General features: G+C 35.7%; 1 pseudogene; it reads left to right on the forward strand.

The window, feature by feature from the left end:
* Positions 1–16,061, forward strand: part of LOC149551331 (MAP3K epsilon protein kinase 1-like) — a 74,550-nt pseudogene extending 58,489 nt beyond the window's left edge.
* The last annotated feature ends 552 nt before the right edge of the window (positions 16,062–16,613 follow it).

Raw genomic sequence — 16,613 nt, forward strand, 5'->3', positions numbered from 1 at the left:
TACATGCTTTTGAATCAATGGATTGGTATGCATGAAAGAGTTTTCTAACAATGCTTCATTCACTACTATTTTCATATTCTTAACCCCAAAGTTCTCATTGTCTCTCTAAATTTCAGATTTTTAACCATTTCAACAAGTTGACATATTCCTCTTTGATTTAAATTTTCAAAATAGTTATTTGAAATCTTTTGAACTATTCTCCTACAATTTCTTTCTGACATTTTATCATGCATTGGCTTCAAAATATTTTCATCAATGTCAATTATAAACTTTGGTTTTCTGCAAATTATGCTAGGAGATGTTGATGTAAACACGTGCTCTATATTTTCATTACTTACATTATGTACATTCATCATGTCAACTTGAGATGTCTCATTAGGGGTATTAGGTGATGTAAGTGTATTTGTCACAATCATTTTAATTGGGGTATGTTGATTTTTTTTATTTTATCAAATCAAGTGCATTTGTGACATCAACATCAATGGGTAGATTTTCATTGCTTACATTAGAAGCATTTGATAATGTATGTTCATGTAATCTCCTCATACACTCTCTTGTTTGTGACTTTGTTGCCTCTCATTTTTCAAGTGTTCGTCTCTTGTTCTTTCCCATGATTGTAGATGCATATTACCCTACAAACAATAACATGAATCAAATACACAATAAAATACAAAACTAAACAAATTTTCATCATTATTTTATGCTAAATCATAAGATACAAACATAAACTAACATGTGGATACAAGATTTAGTAGAAAAAATTTATCATTTCCAAGCATTACCCTATAAACAATAACACAAATAGAATACATGATCAAATACAAAGTTAAACAAATTTTTATGATTATTTTATGCTCAATCACAAGATACAAAATTAAATATAAAATAAGATGTTGGCACATGAAAATAGATCAAATTTAGTATTCCTAAGAACAAAAAACCCTGATACTTGCATACCTAGTACCAAAATACATGTGAAACAATAGTAGAATCTCTTGGACCACACTAAAACAACATAATAACCATTTACATGTTGTTTTATTTATAGTTTTCAATAACGTGATCAGGTTATTGAGTCCTAAAAAAATTATCACTAGTACAAATATAGCAATATGTGATTAAAAAAACTACTAAATTTTGTATATACATGACTAAACTTAGTCACGTGACTAATAATAGTTAATATCTAGTTATTTATAACACTACTAAATTTACTACTAAACAATTTTAGTCACTTATTTGGTCACTAATTTTTATCATTGATTTAGTCACATATTTAGTCTTATATTTCGTACTTGATTTAGTCACATATTTAGTGGTTTATTTAGTTGTATATTTGATCACATATTTAGTATATTTAATCACATATTTAGAAGTATATTTAGTAGCATATTTGATCACATATTTAATAGTGTATTTTTAGTCATATGTTTAGTAGTATATTTAGTAGCATATTTAATAGTATATTTAGTCATCATAAGGCATGATAGAATTGAACCACCATCCTCCTGCTTGTAAAGTAGGTGCCCTTCCATTGAGCTAGCACCCTTTAAAGAATGCATCATAAAACTAATAAGAAGGTGAATCTAAATCTATTAAAACCATTAACATGACAAGTGAATGCATTATAAAACTCCTTTGAGTTAAAGATTCTTATACAACTTAGATCTCTAAATACATTTGTATGGTGTATTGCAGATTACTTCATATTTGAACATCCATTATTGTTGGAAATAATAGTCTAACACAACACTTCAAGATACAAGAGTAAGAATTACTTCCATTTTAAGTTTTTCATATGATTTATTTTAAAAGCATATAAATGTGAAGATGATGCACTTACAAATCTCACCTTTAAGGTTTTGGAACTCTATGTCTTCTACCATTCAACTTGTGTTCCTATGTAAAGAGAAAGATAGAGGTCGAGGAAATGGTTCTATTATAATGGTCATAAATCAGCTTTGATATGTAGACAATTTTTTTGAAGAAAATGTTTTGTTATATGTACTTGTGTATGCTCTAAGTATATAATAGCACTAACTTTAAATAAACAAAAATGATGAAATAATTGTAACACTTGGATTGAGGCCCTTTTAATGTCATTTACCATTTTTATCATGCATACAGATGTATCTAGACAAAGAAATTCACTTCTTACAATGTATGGTAAGGTGACTATTGTGTTAATTATGGTTGTGATCTACTAATTAAAAAGGCTATAGAAGAGGAACAAATGATCTACCAAAAATTGAAGCTCTGAGTGCTTGCAAAATTTTGAGTTTGCATACGAACAACGTCAATTCAAGTATCATATTTTGGTACCAACTCCCATAATTTTTATGTGTCATGGCAAGAACTGTAGACATCTATCTAATTCTAGGTGGCTTATAGAGTAGAAGATGAGCTTGCTGGTGTACACTTGTCAACCTATCAATTTCATCACCATTACCCATACTAATATTAAAATAATGTCTACAACATTCTCAAACCTTCTAGTGGAATAGAAACCATATTATCACAATACTAAGTAAAAATAATGTCAAAATACTTTAAATATAATACCAACTCCTAAATAACTACAACAATACATATTAAGAATGTGATTCTTTCACATTCCATGTAACTGAGAAAAGATCCTGCAAGAAAAACATAATCTGTATTTTTGAAAAAAAAAATCTCACACTAAAACTAAAAATGCAAAAACTTAAATAAAACAAACACCCTTAAACTCCATAAAAAGAGTAAATATTGTACATGGAATAGAACAATATTAAAATAATTGGTCACAATTCACTAATGAGAAGAGCATTTTACTCACATGGATTAAATATTCGTCAAGATCCCAAAATGTGGAGAAAGAGTTTTGAATCAAGCCACATTGGCCTTTTGCCTAGAACTCAATGAAACTCAATGAGCTATGCCATGATTTGGAACTTGTCAAGTTAAATTCTAAAATTTGGTGGAATAACCTAAAAAGAGCCATATCAAGAGAGACATCTACATTGAACCATGTTGTGATCGGGAGCCTCTCAAATTAAACTCTATATTTTGCCAAAATAGCTTGAAAAAAGCCACAATAATAGAGACATTTCAAATTATTTACATATTCATGACTAATTGCAATATTTTTCGAAAGCTTATGACTTTCTTATTGTTCTTTATGGTCATGCTTCAAATATCTGTCCTTAGTATAAAAATAGCTTGCACTATGTATTCTTGATTTGAATGGCCCCTAGGTTCTAGTACCCATTGTTAAATGTGAAGAAAAATATGCAAATTTATTTTAATGTGATTATCAATTAACTCCTATTTAACTTTCATGATTATCAATAGCATTAATTTTGATGTGTATTTCTTGAGATAAGATATTTGTTCTCATAATATTTCTAAATAACAAAAAAGGGTCTATACCTTGTGCACCTCAGCATATCCCAAAACTCTCAACATTTTGTTTTCATCACTTCCTCCTTGAACTTCTACCAGTCGATCCAGCAAGTGATGATGTTACAAGATCTTTGACCCTTGAGATACATATCTGTAGTAATTAGCAAAAAAAAGCATCAAAACATAATTCTTGTTTCATATAATGATATAACAACTTACTAGTTTTCTACAAAGCATGCTAATCTTTATTTCAAAGAAACAAACCATAAAGAAAAATTAAAATTCTTTGAATCGCCATTAAATGATAAATTATAATAAACGATAATTTATAACTGCAGTAAATGACATGCCAAGTTTTCCCATCTCTTTAACATATAGATGATCAATCTTTGAACTCTTATGTATGGAAGTATCTTGAACAACTGATCAACTCCTCCATCAACAATCATGATTTGAAATAGTTAGCATCCTCCTCCCATTATTTTCATGCCAAATACTGTACTTTTATCTTCAATTCCATTATTTTTCCTATCTACATTTATTGAACAATATTTACAAGTCAATTTGTGCCATCTCAACCAAGGCCACATTGGGAGTAGCTATAATGTAACTAGCAAATGAAGCAACAACTTCATAGTTAATCAAGATTAACTTCCAAGAAATAAAACATATAATCATTTCTTCTATTTATAAGTTAATCTTCAAAATTTTGAAGTTTGAAGCTAAATTTTATATGAAGAAATTAGTCAAAACCAAGAAGACGAGTACATGAAGTATAAAGAAGCACCTAGAATAAAAGTTCTCTTGATACAGAAAGTTGCTCATTTGTCGATACTGATGATAATAGTTATCCAAATGCCTGCAACAAAAAAATGTGCTAATAAAAGAAACAAATAAGGCTAATAATCTGAATCTTTAATACATGACCAAGTAGATCTTTTCTTATAAGTAGTTTAGATCATACAAATGAAAGAAACAAGATATCTCACACTAAGAAGTCAAGGAACGACATTTTAAAATTGGGGTCTTAGATGAACTCTTATCTATACATATGATGTTAATCTATTCTAATATGCATGTATGCTCATAAAGAGCACACACATATGAGAAAAATAAAATAATATAGTTCCATTTCGTCATTGTCTCTGCCTCCTTGTATTTATTATGGAGAATAGAACATTTTTTTACACACATACCCTTTTGGAAAATTCCTCTACTGTCTTTTGTTTCCCAATACTGTCCAATACACAGAATGCAAGAAAGAACCAAGTATGAGCAGTTAGTCAAGAAAAACCCCAACTAGCACCATAGCAACAACATTAAATTTATGGTGGAAAAAGGAATTGCACCCAAAACGGACGATACAGATCAAAATATGGGAACAACAACAAATTACGGTAGCTAGGGAGCTGCTCAATATTAATGGGGGTAGTTCAAATAAAAATCAACACATTGGCCCTCGGTAATAAAAGAATTAGTGAAATCAAATATTGCAGGCTGCAGATAATCTTTTGTTGGCACTTTAAGCGCAAGAAACACTTTGGGTGGTTCCAAGAACCGAAGAAAGTTTTGACACCATTTAACTTTCTTTCCTCCCTTCAAATCTGACTTCCAGCTATGCTCATGGGATTAATTCACCTCTCTTTTGCAATGACACTAAAATACATGACAAAAAATACAAGACACAACTAATACAAAAGAATTACCCTTTCAAACCAAATAAGATATTATTGCAGAAAATGGAAGCTACTTTCATTTTTAGACAATGTAATAGATAAAAAATAAGCTAGGTTGTACAGTTGTAAGAACTTTAGACTATTAAATTGACACATAATATGAAAAAATGTTAAAAATTGAAGTACAGTCGTTAAAACAAGACATTGCAAGTAAAACTTCAGTCACTTTATTCCGCATTTTATTTGTAACTAGTAAGATTTCATTTGTAACTAGTAAGAAAGCAACAACATAAAGGATATGATGTTTAGAAAGAAAACTCATAAGAAATGGTGTTTTCTTATAAGATATCAATGGAATCTTATGGAGCGAAAGAAACCTATCACTTCATTCTATCACATATTTAGTATATTTGGTTGACCATCTGCATAGAATATTAGAAGGGTATTGTTCAAGTCAACATTTAAAGAAAATATAGTTGCACAATCAACAATAAAAGATATGACCACTAATGAATCAATCAATAAAGACAATGATAGATAAGGATCACCTTTAACATCTCCAAAACTTCCCACTAAGAGTTCCAGTATTACTAATAGTGAGAGTGACAAAGCATTAGCACAAGAGGCAACATTGGATATTCCTAAAAACCTGTTAATGAATTTGAATTTGAATTTTCTAGGGTATTCTTTAGAAGAAACACCTAAATGTACTGCAGAATCATTGGTGATGCCAACTTTGTCAAATGCCAAGTACTCTGGATGAAGTAACTATTTGTGAAAAGAAAGACTCTCCAACATCCAATGGCAATTTAGAGATGAACGAAAAAGTTCTTTCTACAGAAATAAATCTTTTGTCATTAAATGATTATAAAGCTATAACAAATGGCATTAATGTTGATAGTGATGAGCAAAAGGCTAGAGAATCAAATCTTGCAAAGGAGGCTTCAAACTCAACATCATCTTTAATACCAAGTAGGTTCAGTGATACAGTTGTAGATGGCTCCTTGGATGACTTATTTGAGGGACCTCTAGACAGTCATCAAGAATCAAAAATTGCAGAAGCATCTACCTCATCTACTACACCTTCTCAAATGAATTTGGGTAGTTCAAATTTAACTAAATATGGAAATAATGATCTAGCAAACAAATTGAGGGAAAGGATGGATTAGAAGAAAATAGATGGAAAAGGAGAAAGGACAAATGGAAATTCTTTATCTTCTTTGATGTTGGATGTTGTTAAAGAGGATGGCATTAGAACAGATGGACTTGGATTTGAGGTAAAAATTTGACACATGGATATTTTCCCTATGTACAAGCTATAAAAGTAAGTATATTGATTAGCCTGTTGAAACCAAAAAAATCAGGAGATATGGTGATAGTCTGCATGCCAAAAACTTACTATAATGTTTCAGCGGTGTCCTAATCAGAAAATAATCCATTTTAGTCAGAACGGGTTAATGCCTTTGAGGGAAATACCTGAAGTGGTTAACAACCGAGTTACAACTTCTGTGCTACAAATTCTTAATCATCTCATTAAAGATAATGCAGCTTTCCAATAGAATGCTTGCCTTATTGGTCGTATTCCAGTTATCATTAAGTTTTCTCAACCTGACAACTCAAGAGAAATTTGTATGCAAGTAGCATATTTTGTACAACAATTGTGCCAAACAAGTCCACTAGCCTTGTAGATGTTTATTGCATGTGGGGGGTTGCCTAAGTTAATTGGGTTTCTAGAAATAGATTATGAAAAGTATAGAGAAATTGTATATTTGGCAATTGACGACATGTGGCAAATATTCAAGCTTCAGAGTTCTACTCCCAGGAATAATTTCTGTCGAATATCTTCTAAGAATCACATACTAATTAGACTTGTTAATACCCTTCACAACTTGAATGAAGCAACATGACTTGACTCTATGGCTGGTGCTAGTGCAACTTCTTCTTTAATATATAGTTTTTCAGAACATCACAGTCAGGTTCACTTGAGCCTTTACATCATGTTTTGGGATATCGTGATGTAGCTTAGCCACTCTCTAGTTAGCTAGATCCTGTAAATATTAGGCCTACCCTTCTTGACCCCCACCATATGCCAACAATAACTTGAGAGCCTTCACAAATGTCAATATCACAATCTCAAAGGTCAGATCTAAATCATTTTGATTCAAGGAATAGCCCAGGTCAAACATAGAAGTCATGTTCAACATCAGGAGTATTATAGACTTCAGTAGTTACTAATTCATTAGAGCTTGCAGAAAATGTTTTATCTTTTATGGGAAAAGATCCACTGGTGGGTTTGTCTAAGGATTGTGACCAGTTGGTTTCAGGACGCCAGGAGCTTTCTTTCTTGGATGTAAACACAGTAAGATAGCACCGAGGAATACCATTAATACAAAGATTTAGCACATATCAGTCATAGAAACAGATTCCTCGGTCTTTGAATAGGATAGTTGGAACTACACAAGTTTCATCATCTCAGCATGAGGCAGTGCAGCCATTGATAAGCTTATTAGAAAAGGAACCACCTTGTAGGCACCTCTCAGGCCAGCTTGAATATATTATTGTCTCTCAGGAGGATTTGAAAGATAGTCCTTCCTCTTCTAGAACATGCATCAATAGCAAGAAAGACAAATGGTGAACTAGATTATCGAATGTCTGCATTTGCAGAGAATGGTAGAAATAATGGAACTATTGAGTCAAGTACAAAATTTTCACCAAAATCAAACAAAAAGAATAGGCCACCAGTGTGTGGAAATCATACAGTTGCTGGGGAGGGAATTGCATCCATGTTTGGGCTTGCTTCACATACAACATCAGGTATTCTTTCTGGGTCTAGAGTTCTGAATCATCAAGCATACTTTCCCATATGGTACCAATACTTGATGTCGAAGATACAAGAGAATACTTGGTGAAAGTAGCAGACCTGCATTGGAGTTTTCTTGAGAAGATACATTAGTCAAGTTCATGTGCATCTCAGTTTTGCTAGTTTTCTTTTTCCAAAGAATAAAAAAGACTAATGTTGTTTTCATTATTGACAGCCTTCATCCTGTCAGTATTAAGCTGCACTTGACAATGTTAAATATTATTTGTTCACTGGAGTGGTACGCATTTAAAATTGAGGAGACATATCCAATGGGGCTAGATTATTGTGAAGGCTCTTATCAGCAAGAAAGTACACTATTTTAAATAGAACTGTCAAAGTAATTGACACTAGTTCCCTGATACCTTTATTCCAGAATATAGGGATCAATGTACGTTGAAGGGCCAAATATACAAATAACACATTGTTTGCTAAAAATATAGAATGCATTTTTTGAGATGCTTATAAGTTCAAGATACATTGGCATAATATAACAATAATAATGTGAATTTCTAATTGATTATAGCCATGCTTATTTTTTAACTAATTGCCCTCAAGCACACTTGAGGATCCATACATAGCATTTCTTGGCTGGTTATTGTGATTAAAAATGTTTATGTACATAAAAAGAAAATGTTAGACAATATTGTCTTCATAAAATTCAATTTACACATGCACTAAATCTCAATTACTTTAGTATTTTCACATACCCTAGATCAAAAGAAAATTGAAGTTGCCTTGGTTGTTATGCCCTGAATTATAATAAGATTATGCCAGATAGACTGGTGGCGCTATTTTATGAAACTCAAGATGCTTGTTTGTGTAGGATTTCACCTACTCAATAAATAACATCTTGTTATATATGTGAGTACTTCATGTAGTGTACACCATGTAAAAATACATATCTGTGTTGGCTACAAGTACTTCCTGTCGATAATCAGGATAAGGTTCTGGCCCCTGGGTTGTAGGTCCTGCCTAGGAACATCTCAGGTATGTTACACATGACCCACAGTCCAGGATTGTACCTTGGTCATACTTGGGACCAGTAAACAACATTTTCAAGGAATTCTTTTTTTATTAAATAAAATAATAATAAAGGTTTTTAAAAAATATAACTTGCCCTAGAAGTACCTACCTAAATACACTAACTATACAAAGACAAAAGAAAACAACTTTTTACCTTTCATTTGTTATTCACCAAAGGAAAAAACTCAATTGCTCCCAGTTGCTTAGGGCTGAAAGACTAATTTGATGATATCTATGGTTTACATCTGTAGTTGCCTGTATGGCCACTAAGTCTTGTTGTATTTGAATTTTAGAAGTTGTTTTAGTTTATCTCTAACATTTTACATTACTTGGTGAGTCCCCTCTTTGTAACTAAGGTAATCTGGTAACTAAGTTTTTAATTGCTGCAGGATCCTGATGGATCCATAAGCAGGATCCTGGATCCACGCTCAAATCCAAATCCAGCTCAGACCTCAATCTGGATCTGGCCTTTGACTCACGAATCCGGTAACTAAGTTTTTAATTGCTACAATGAAATTATGGAGATTTGAAAATTTTGGAAAAGAGCCAAGTCCTTGAAGGAGAAAGAAATTTTTGATGATGTATCAAAGGGAAATTCTAGATTTTTGCCGATTCATCTCTACAATAATTTGATTCAAAAAAATTAGCCCAATGAAATAGTAACCTGCCATTGACTGGCTCAAGAAGTCCATGGATTCCTTATGAATCTGTCAAAGTCTGGCTTCATCATACCATCCCAATTTTGTGACACAAAAAAGATGTTGGATCAGAAACCTAGTCACATACGGTTGTAATTTTGGCCCTCTAGTAGAAAGGTATCCTACAACATAGTTGTGAATATCCAAACGCAACTGCAGGGAAATAGAATATTTAATGAACTATTTCAACAACCTGGAATTGGACATAACCAATGCATAAGGAGAAAACTCATTATAAAAACTGAATTGACATTATGAAATATATTCTATATTTACTAAAAAATACTACAAAGTTCTCTTAGCATGAGCTTGTTCTTCTAAATCCTGTGAATTCTAAAGCCCTTTGAACAAGGCTTCCAGTTGCACTAAGCTCTCCATTAAATGAAACAAGCCAAAAACTATAGAAAAACAAAATGATCAAGTTCTATGACTGAAGGTGTTTCATTTCCTCGCCTATAACAAATAAGGTTTAACCTCCAAACACTAATTGTAGATTTATCCAGCTGCCACTTCAAATTTTATGACCGAGCAAATAGAGCTTGTAAATTATTTTTCCTGATTTGTTTATGTCTTTTATAGTGAGTTATAATTGAATGTAGTGGGAATAAATCATGATCCAACAACTAATGAAGAAAAGACCATATTACAAATAAGATTATAGTTACATGTTGATCTGCACTAGTTTATCTTGCTTGCAGTGCATTGGAGTTGATTAAGGAGAGTTGGAAGCCGAAATAAGGGCTAGAAAATAAAACAATTAGTTAACCCAACTTTTGGAGTAGTCAATATTTCCCATTTGGGTAGGGGTGAATATTTATTTTTATTGCTAAGAATTGGTCAACAATTTAGTAAGAGGAAGTAAATATTCAATTTCTGATCTCATTTCCATACCACCAACAACCACCATACAGTTTAGTGCAAGCTAGACATGCAAATTAAATTTGTGTCCATTCATTTTGATTTGAAAAAATATATAATATACTCTATTGGCGACAAATTATGATGCAGCACATAAATGTGAATGTCACCATCTCTTTTTCATGATCAAACACAATACCCCTCAATATTAAAAAAACATGCACACCAACAATGAAGATGTTGATGAAAGCCAACTTCACAATGCCCAAAGATTACCTACATGCAAATAACCTGCTGAAGAGAAACTAAAAGAGAAAAAGCAGAGCTTGGAAAATCTCAGCAGTGTGAGAGTAAAATTGTATTCCAAGTTATGAAAACAAAAAGTACAAAAGTTCAACCTTAAAGGTGAACGAAACCCTAAAGGGAAATAAAACTAGGTTTGTGCATTATAATTAATAAAAAAATTAATTATATGCACCTAAGAGAAAGCTTAAGTAACTAGAGTAATAAAAGACTTAATTAATTAAATCAACGCGATCTAATTAATAAGCGTAATAAATAATTACTCTAACACCCCCCCTTAAGCGAAGCTCAGGAGGAAGCTAACCTCGCAAAGTTATGAAAGCAGGAAAATGGGTCCCGACAACAAGGCCTGATCAAGTACCCAAAACAAGGAAATCTTTGAAAATCGGAGACAAAGGAGAAAACCCAGTGGGAAAACCTCTCTCCAAAAAGAGATAGAACAAACATCCTGAAAAAACATGAAGGAAGGCCTCAACACGACCCCCCAAGGGCAACTTCCATAACCCTAGGCATAGACCACAATTGAAGATAGCGAGGCGATGCAAATGACTTGGTGAAGATGTCGACAACCTGGGCATCAGTGGGAATATACTCCAAAGAGAGAACACCATCTTGGATCAGATGACGGATGAAATACATATGAAGCTCAATGTGTTTAGTGCACTGATGTTCCACCGGGTTGTGGGAAATATGAATAGCACTCTGATTATCGCACCACAGAATAGTGGGATGATCAGGAGGAAAACCAAACTCAGTCATGAACTACCGAAGCCATAAAATCTCCTAACTAGCAAGCACTGTAGCTTGATACTTAGCCTCTATAGATGAAAGTGCGTGAGCTTTCTGCTTCTTGCATGACCATGTGATAGGACTAGAGCCAAGACAAAAAACAAAGCCGGAAGTAGACTTTTGATCATCAACAACACCGGCCCAATCTGAGTCAGTGTAGCCAACAATGTGAGGAGTCCCTGATGTGTAATGAATGCCATACATCAATGTGCCCTGAATGTATCTCAAAATATGCTTGGCAACTTGGCAATGACTCTCATGAGGCTCATGTGAAAACCAAGAGACAAGACCCACTGCAAAGGAGAGATCAAGACAAGTGTGTGTCAGGTACAACAAGCTACCAACCAACTGCCTGTACAACGTGGGATCCACTGAAGGCGAAGTGCAAGAGGTAGACAAAGTAACACCCGATTGAAAAGGTGTAGGAGCAGGCTTGCAATCAAGCATGTCAAAGTGTCAAAGCATGTCAAGAGCATACTTATGCTAGTAAACAAAGATTCCAACAGGGGACTGAATAATCTGTAGATCAAAAAAATAGTGTAGCAGACCAAGATCAGTCATCTGAAATTGTTCCATCAATGCTCTTTGAACATCCTTAATCATAGAGGACAAGCTAAATGTGAGAAGAAGATCATCAAAATATAGCACAAGGATCAAAACCTCAGCCTCAAGATGCTGAATGTAGACTGTAGGATCGAAATGGCAGCGCAAAAAGGATTTAATCTTCTCATACCAAGCCCAAGGGGCCTATTTGAGACCGTATAGTGAGTGTTGGAGTCTGCAAACCAAGGAGGAATCCTGCACAAATCCCTGAGGCTGCTCCATGTAAATCTCCTCAGTAAGATCACTGTGCAAGAATGCACTCTTCACATCCATCTGAAAAATGGGCCATCCCTGTGAAGTTGCAAGGGATAAGACAAGGCGAATAGAGTTCATCTTGGCGATAGGGGTAAATGTCTCAGTGTAATCAATACCCTCAACTTGTGAAAAACCCTTCGCAATAAGACGTGCCTTGTACTTATCAATAGAACCATCAACAACAAACTTAGTACGATATAGCCATTTGCATCGCACTACCTTTCTTCCCTTAGGAAGAGAACAAAGATCCCAAGTATGATTCTTCATCAAAGAAGAATACTCCTCCATTGCATTGTCCCACTCAGAATGTCCTGTCGTTGCTACAAATGTCTGAGGATCAGCACAAATGGCATGACTAAGAAGACTAGAACCCATAGTATGAGAATGGGTGCGACAGGAAGTGGACGGGTCACTAGCTAGAGATCCTCAAGCCTCAACTGTAGCTCGAGCCCATTTAGGCAACTAGGGAGGATCCTATGGCGGAGGTAAATGGGGATCACCAAGATCATCATCCTCATCATCCAGAAAAGAGAGTGGAAAGGATGAGGGAGTAGTGGTAAGTGAAGTAGACTCTGGAGATAGGGTATCTACTACAGGAAGGTGCCCATCAAACTATACATCCTGTCGAAATAGGACCTCTCTGAAATCAGGATCAAACAACCTATCAGGATCAAACAACCTATAGGCCTTAACATCTTCGTAGTAGCCAACAAAAATGAGGTGTCAGCTCTTCCACTCCATTGCTCTCCTTTAAGCATCTGGTACAAATGCCCATGCTTCACTACCAAAAACTTGAAATGAAGATACATCAGGCTTGACATGAGACCAAGCCTCCTCAGAAGTCATATGTTGAACTGCCTTGTGAGGCATCCAATTCTGAATATAGTTGGCACAATTAACTGCCTCTTCCCAAAAACACGAATCCATGGACCTGGACTGAATCATACAATTAGCCATCTCCTAAAGTGTTTTGTTCTTTCTCTCTGCCACAACATTCTATTGAGGGGTGTAGGGTACTGAAAACTGATGGTGAATACCATGTTCAGAGAAAAAATCCCTAAACGCTTGGTTCACATACTCCCCCCCATTATCTGTGTGTATCCACTGGATAGAAAGACCAAACTACTTCTCTACAAATGTCTTAAAGACTCGAAAGGAGTCAAAGACATCAAACTTGTACTTCAAAAAGTACACCCATGTACGTTTGGAGAAGTCATCAATGAAAGTAAGCACATATTTGGCACCAGAAAAAGGAGTGAGAAATGACATGAGGTCACTATCAGATCAACTCCAATGGTGCCAAAGCACGAGTGGCTTGTCCATGTGGAAAAGGATCCTTATGTTGTTTGCCAAGAGCACAACCCTGACAAACACCATCTGTGCAGGAGATTTTGGGAAGCCCAAGAACAAGTGCATGTGTACTCATTTGCTAAAGATATTTGTAATTGACATGGCCCAAACGCTCATGCCAAAGTCTGCTTACTGAATCTGCATGTGCAACAAGACATGAACCTGTGTCATCAGAAGACTCAAATCCATCAAATTTGTAGAGGCGAGATGCAAAGTCAACACTCCCAGTAGCCACAATCATCTCAGAATCATGCAAGTCCTGGATAACCACTTCATGTGGTGAGAGCTCAACTATCTTACCAGAGCCAGAGTGGCAAATCTGATAAATAGACAATAGGTTCATCGATATGTCAGGGACAAGGAGAACATCCTGAAGAGAACCCCCAGCTAATGCAACAGAACCAGAACCCATGACTAAAAGATGTGATGAGTTCCCCACAGCAATCTGTGAAGTAGCACAAGGGGCAAGAGAGGTGATCAACTACTGAGTGTTTGTCATATGGTGAGAGGCACTGGAATCAAGAATCCAAGTAGGCCTAGAAGTCATAGCTCGTGCAGTAAGAGTGTGAACTTTCCCTGCAGGGGGGATGAAGACTTAGGAGCTTAAATGTGATGCTCTTGCATGGCTTCCTCTAAAGCCTCCAAACGTTTCCAACACCTAGAAACAGGATGTCCATCCTTTCCACAAAAATTGCAAGTCTCAGTTGATTTCTTCTTAGTCTTGGAGGTGGACTTAGTAGACTTCGAAGAAGATTTACCCTTGAAAGGGTTAGCTGGAGGTTTGGAATCAGTTTTTGGTGTATCTTTCTTCAGTTTGGCTTTCTGTTTTGGTTTCCCCTGAGAAGTCTGAGCAAACAATGCCTGGCTAGAAGAGCCAGAGGCATCACCTATTGGATCTTTGCCTGTTTCCGTGTCAACCAATCACAAAATGTCTCAAATGAGGGCATCTGATGTTTGTTACCCAAGGCATCCATAGTGGAGTAGAAAGTGGAAGAGAAGATCTAATACTGTCCTTGCAACTTTGAGAGTATCAAAAAAATACACTCATCATCTGTTTTGGTTTCCCCACATCCCTACAAAATTGTATGTAAAGATTTGAACTTCATCAAGAAGTCTTCAATAGTGGGAAAGCTAGCTGGTGTCAAAGAAGTCAACTTTGCATCAAGCTGTAGTGCTCGGAACTCATTCACTGTACCAAAAAAAGTTTGAAATTTGGTCCAAATAGCCAGTAGAGTGGTCAAACTATCCAAGTGAAATAGTAGACTACCTGAGATGTTCAATGCAATCAATCCCATGGCTTCCATTTTGTTTCTATGCTAAAGAATCTCAAAAGGGCGTTGCAGAACAGGTTGGTTCGCATCTAGACATGACCATAAGCCTCTTGACATAAGAAACCTAGTCATTTGTGTTTTCCAAGCATGATAGTTGTGTGGCGTGAGCTGGGTCATAGAAGGATCTGACATTGAGAGAAGAAGACAAAAGCAGAAGGGTCTTATTCTGAAGCAAATTACAAAAATGAAAATTCTCCCCTCCACAACGTATAAATATATCCCTCAAAAACCAAAGAAACAACTATTGAACACACAAAAACTGAGAAAAGAACCTGGATTCTAGATGCAGAGGAGGAAATAGAAGCCTCTACTTCAACGCTAAAAATGGGAGCTCAAACGAACTCAAAATAAAATGAAACCAACACCATTGTCTTTGTCTCTGAATCAGCTTTCCGACACTTCTTTCAGATCGGAAAAATACCTTCGTATGCTCAAGTTATGGCCAAAAAATCGACTGCAGGTCCAAAAGAGGAGCTCACTGGAAAATTACAGACCTGGGACAAAATTTGACGGCCGTATGGCCATCAAGAGGATGTCACCGGCAATGAAATCCGGCTGCCTATTTGCTAACGTTAGTAGCTGGAAAGATGACGTCACCTAGCCAAAAAATGACGTCAACACAGGGCCGGAACTGATGACATCAACCACTGGAAAAAGGTGACGCAGCACTGAAAAATGACGTCAGCAGTCGCAGAATGTTGACATAGGCCCCCTAAGTGTGACGTCACTCGCCAAAGCGGTGACAGGCAGTGGTCCATCGATAGCGGTGGTGCCTGGGAAGAAAACCCGACGGTGCTATTGCTGCTCTGCTCACGGCGGTGGTGGGTTGGTGGCCCATTGGTGGCGGTCGGGGCCGGGCATTACGGGAGTGGCACAGCCGGCTTCGACAAAGAGTGACTGTCATGTGAGCGAGGCCACAATGGCACGGTAGTGGCCGCTAAGCGGCCTTGCATTTTTTAAAAAAAATTGAAATAAATGCAAAAAAACTCGTCCATACGGCCTCTTGGGGAGCTAAAAATAATTTCCTAGATGCCCGGAAGCCAAGAACGAAAAGTTTTATATGAATCCTTAGTATAATACGCCTTTTGGACTCAATGGTAGCGTCCATTTAGGCCCAAAGTGCCTTGAAAATTCACTCCTCCCCCCGATTGAAGAAGAAAGCACAAACAAACTGGGGTTTGTGTCTCTGAATCGCGGCTTCAAAAATTATTCAATAGAGAAGTAGCAGGGAGGCTCTGGTACCATGAAGATGTTGATGAAAGTCAACTTCACAGTGCCCAAAGATTACCTGCATGCAAATAACCTGCTAAAGAAAAACCGAAAGAGAAAAAACAGCGCTTGAAAAATCTCAGCGGTGTGAGAGCAAAATTGTATTCCAAGTTATGCAAACAAAAAGTACAAAAGTTCAACCTTAAAGGTGAACGAAACCCTAAAGGGAAATAAAACTAAGTTTGCGCATTATATTAATAAAAAATATTAATTA

The sequence above is a fragment of the Cupressus sempervirens genome, chromosome 6 (genome assembly GCF_028749045.1).
Source record: "Cupressus sempervirens isolate cs-2001-9-10 chromosome 6, ASM2874904v1, whole genome shotgun sequence".
Taxonomy (NCBI): Eukaryota; Viridiplantae; Streptophyta; class Pinopsida; order Cupressales; family Cupressaceae; genus Cupressus; species Cupressus sempervirens.